Source organism: Haliotis cracherodii, unplaced genomic scaffold, assembly GCF_022045235.1.
Source record: "Haliotis cracherodii isolate W230 unplaced genomic scaffold, xgHalCrac1.p SCAF_3, whole genome shotgun sequence".
Taxonomy (NCBI): Eukaryota; Metazoa; Mollusca; class Gastropoda; order Lepetellida; family Haliotidae; genus Haliotis; species Haliotis cracherodii.
In genome coordinates, this window is record NW_027266286.1 from 21,669,222 (window position 1) to 21,674,446 (window position 5,225).

Genomic DNA, 5,225 nt, shown 5'->3' on the forward strand with positions numbered 1-5,225 from the left:
AGCACAAAAGCAATACTAGTAGTTCCCAAGTGATAGGTATTGTTTGAATTCGTGGAGGGGTCATCTGAGTACAGGCTGAGAATCGCCAATGAACCTCAAGCATTTGCTAGTGCTAGCAATTTAAGTAGAAAGCACAGTGCAAATACTAGTAGCTCAGAGGAGACCAAGATGTATTAAGCTTACCATATGTGGGTACAAGGATATTGTCAATGGTGATAGCCCCCGTAAACCTCCAGCATCTGCTAGTGCTAGCATATGAGAAAGCAAGCACAGAGCAAATACTAGTAGTCTACATAGGTGTGAATCGATGAGCACATTGGTAATAATAGACCGAGCAAGTATACTTACTTGAAAATGTCTTTTTGGTCTTGTTTCTGGATGTTAACATGTGTCGATGTTCCCCTGAACAACCCTAGCATTTGCTAGTGCTAGTTTGTATAAAACAAGCACAATACAAATTCTAGGTTTCCTCAGAAGAGGGCTGACATCCTAGCAGGGTTAACTAAAGCAACTCTTTCTTCGTGTAGATTCTTTTCCAGGTCGTGTTGTTGGTCACATGGAAACCCCTAGCATTTGCTAGTGCTAACAATTGCATAAGCAAGCACAAAAGCAATACTAGTAGTTCCCAAGTGATAGGTATTGTTTGAATTCGTGGAGGGGTCATCTGAGTACAGGCTGAGAATCGCCAATGAACCTCAAGCATTTGCTAGTGCTAGCAATTTAAGTAGCAAGCACAGTGCAAATACTAGTAGCTCAGAGGAGACCAAGATGTATGAAGCCTTCCATATGTGGGTACAAGGATATTGTCAATGGTGATAGTCCCTGTCAACCTCCAGCATCTGCTAGTGCTAGCATATGAGAAAGCAAGCACAGTGCAAATACTAGTAGTCTACACAGGTGTGAATTGATGAGCACATTGGTGATAATCGACCGAGCAAGTATACTTACTTGAAAATGTCTTTTTGGTCTTGTTTCTGGATGTTAACATGTGTCGATGTTCCCCTGAACAACCCTAGCATTTGCTAGTGCTAGTTTGTATAAAACACGCACAATACAAATTCTAGGTTTCCTCAGAAGAGGGGTGACATCCTAGTTGGGTTAACTAAAGCAACTCTTTCTTCGTGTAGATTCTTTTCCAGGTCGTGTTGTTGGTCACATGGAAACCCCTAGCATTTGCTAGTGCTAACAATTGCATAAGCAAGCACAAAAGCAATACTAGTAGTTCCCAAGTGATAGGTATTGTTTGAATTCGTGGAGGGGTCATCTGAGTACAGGCTGAGAATCGCCAATGAACCTCAAGCATTTGCTAGTGCTAGCAATTTAAGTAGCAAGCACAGTGCAAATACTAGTAGCTCAGAGGAGACCAAGATGTATTAAGCTTACCATATGTGGGTACAAGGATATTTTCAAAGTTGATAGTCCCCGTCAACCTCCAGCATCTGCTAGTGCTAGCATATGAGAAAACAAGCACAGTGCAAATACTAGTAGTCTACATAGGTGTGAATTGATGAGCACATTGGTGATAATCGACCGAGCAAGTATACTTACTTGAAAATGTCTTTTTGGCCTTGTTTCTGGATGTTAACATGTGTCGATGTTCCCCTGAACAACCCTAGCATTTGCTAGTGCTAGTTTGTATAAAACAAGCACAATACAAATTCTAGGTTTCCTCAGAAGAGGGCTGACATCCTAGCAGGGTTAACTAAAGCAACTCTTTCTTCGTGTAGATTCTTTTCCAGGTCGTGTTGTTGGTCACATGGAAACCCCTAGCATTTGCTAGTGCTAACAATTGCATAAGCAAGCACAAAAGCAATACTAGTAGTTCCCAAGTGATAGGTATTGTTTGGATTCGTTGAGGGGTCATCTGAGTACAGGCTGAGAATCGCCAATGAACCTCAAGCATTTGCTAGTGCTAGCAATTTAAGTAGCAAGCACAGTGCAAATACTAGTAGTCTACATAGGTGTGAATTGATGAGCACATTGGTGATAATCGACCGAGCAAGTATACTTACTTGAAATTGTCTTTTTGGCCTTGTTTCTGGATGTTAACATGTGTCGATGTTCCCCTGAACAACCCTAGCATTTGGTAGTGCTAGTTTGTATAAAACACGCACAATACAAATTCTAGGTTTCCTCAGAAGAGGGGTGACATCCTAGCAGGGTTAAGTAAAGCAACTCTTTCTTCGTGTAGATTCTTTTCCAGGTCGTGTTGTTGGTCACATGGAAACCCCTAGCATTTGCTAGTGCTAACAATTGCATAAGCAAGCACAAAAGCAATACTAGTAGTTCCCAAGTGATAGGTATTGTTTGAATTCGTGGAGGGGTCATCTGAGTACAGGCTGAGAATCGCCAATGAACCTCAAGCATTTGCTAGTGCTAGCAATTTAAGTAGCAAGCACAGTGCAAATACTAGTAGCTCAGAGGAGACCAAGATGTATTAAGCTTACCATATGTGGGTACAAGGATATTTTCAAAGATGATAGTCCCTGTCAACCTCCAGCATCTGCTAGTGCTAGCATATGAGAAAGCAAGCACAGTGCAAATACTAGTAGTCTACATAGGTGTGAATTGATGAGCACATTGGTGATAATCGACCGAGCAAGTATACTTACTTGAAAATGTCTTTTTGGCCTTGTTTCTGGATGTTAACATGTGTCGATGTTCCCCTGAACAACCCTAGCATTTGCTAGTGCTAGTTTGTATAAAACAAGCACAATACAAATTCTAGGTTTCCTCAGGAGAGGGGTGACATCCTAGCAGGGTTAACTAAAGCAACTCTTTCTTCGTGTAGATTCTTTTCCAGGTCATGTTGTTGGTCACATGGAAACCCCTAGCATTTGCTAGTGCTAACAATTGCATAAGCAAGCACAAAAGCAATACTAGTAGTTCCCAAGTGATAGGTATTGTTTGAATTCGTGGAGGGGTCATCTGAGTACAGGCTGAGAATCGCCAATGAACCTCAAGCATTTGCTAGTGCTAGCAATTTAAGTAGCAAGCACAGTGCAAATACTAGTAGCTCAGAGGAGACCAAGATGTATTAAGCTTACCATATGTGGGTACAAGGATATTTTCAAAGTTGATAGTCCCCGTCAACCTCCAGCATCTGCTAGTGCTAGCATATGAGAAAACAAGCACAGTGCAAATACTAGTAGTCTACATAGGTGTGAATTGATGAGCACATTGGTGATAATCGACCGAGCAAGTATACTTACTTGAAAATGTCTTTTTGGCCTTGTTTCTGGATGTTAACATGTGTCGATGTTCCCCTGAACAACCCTAGCATTTGCTAGTGCTAGTTTGTATAAAACAAGCACAATACAAATTCTAGGTTTCCTCAGAAGAGGGCTGACATCCTAGCAGGGTTAACTAAAGCAACTCTTTCTTCGTGTAGATTCTTTTCCAGGTCGTGTTGTTGGTCACATGGAAACCCCTAGCATTTGCTAGTGCTAACAATTGCATAAGCAAGCACAAAAGCAATACTAGTAGTTCCCAAGTGATAGGTATTGTTTGGATTCGTGGAGGGGTCATCTGAGTACAGGCTGAGAATCGCCAATGAACCTCAAGCATTTGCTAGTGCTAGCAATTTAAGTAGCAAGCACAGTGCAAATACTAGTAGTCTACATAGGTGTGAATTGATGAGCACATTGGTGATAATCGACCGAGCAAGTATACTTACTTGAAATTGTCTTTTTGGCCTTGTTTCTGGATGTTAATATGTGTCGATGTTCCCCTGAACAACCCTAGCATTTGCTAGTGCTAGTTTGTATAAAACAAGCACAATACACATTTTAGGTTTCCTCAGAAGAGGGCTGACATCCTAGCAGGGTTAACTAAAGCAACTCTTTCTTCGTGTAGATTCTTTTCCAGGTCATGTTGTTGGTCACATGGAAACCCCTAGCATTTGCTAGTGCTAACAATTGCATAAGCAAGCACAAAAGCAATACTAGTAGTTCCCAAGTGATAGGTATTGTTTGAATTCGTGGAGGGGTCATCTGAGTACAGGCTGAGAATCGCCAATGAACCTCAAGCATTTGCTAGTGCTAGCAATTTAAGTAGCAAGCACAGTGCAAATACTAGTAGCTCAGAGGAGACCAAGATGTATTAAGCTTACCATATGTGGGTACAAGGATATTGTCAATGGTGATAGCCCCCGTAAACCTCCAGCATCTGCTAGTGCTAGCATATGAGAAAGCAAGCACAGTGCAAATACTAGTAGTCTACATAGGTGTGAATCGATGAGCACATTGGTGATAATAGACCGAGCAAGTATACTTACTTGAAAATGTCTTTTTGGTCTTGTTTCTGGATGTTAACATGTGTCGATGTTCCCCTGAACAACCCTAGCATTTGCTAGTGCTAGTTTGTATAAAACAAGCACAATACAAATTCTAGGTTTCCTCAGAAGAGGGCTGACATCCTAGCAGGGTTAACTAAAGCAACTCTTTCTTCGTGTAGATTCTTTTCCAGGTCGTGTTGTTGGTCACATGGAAACCCCTAGCATTTGCTAGTGCTAACAATTGCATAAGCAAGCACAAAAGCAATACTAGTAGTTCCCAAGTGATAGGTATTGTTTGAATTCGTGGAGGGGCCATCTGAGTACAGGCTGAGAATCGCCAATGAACCTCAAGCATTTGCTAGTGCTAGCAATTTAAGTAGCAAGCACAGTGCAAATACTAGTAGCTCAGAGGAGACCAAGATGTATGAAGCCTTCCATATGTGGGTACAAGGATATTGTCAATGGTGATAGTCCCTGTCAACCTCCAGCATCTGCTAGTGCTAGCATATGAGAAAGCAAGCACAGTGCAAATACTAGTAGTCTACACAGGTGTGAATTGATGAGCACATTGGTGATAATCGACCGAGCAAGTATACTTACTTGAAAATGTCTTTTTGGTCTTGTTTCTGGATGTTAACATGTGTCGATGTTCCCCTGAACAACCCTAGCATTTGCTAGTGCTAGTTTGTATAAAACACGCACAATACAAATTCTAGGTTTCCTCAGAAGAGGGGTGACATCCTAGCAGGGTTAACTAAAGCAACTCTTTCTTCGTGTAGATTCTTTTCCAGGTCGTGTTGTTGGTCACATGGAAACCCCTAGCATTTGCTAGTGCTAACAATTGCATAAGCAAGCACAAAAGCAATACTAGTAGTTCCCAAGTGATAGGTATTGTTTGAATTCGTGGAGGGGTCATCTGAGTACAGGCTGAGAATCGCCATTGAACCTC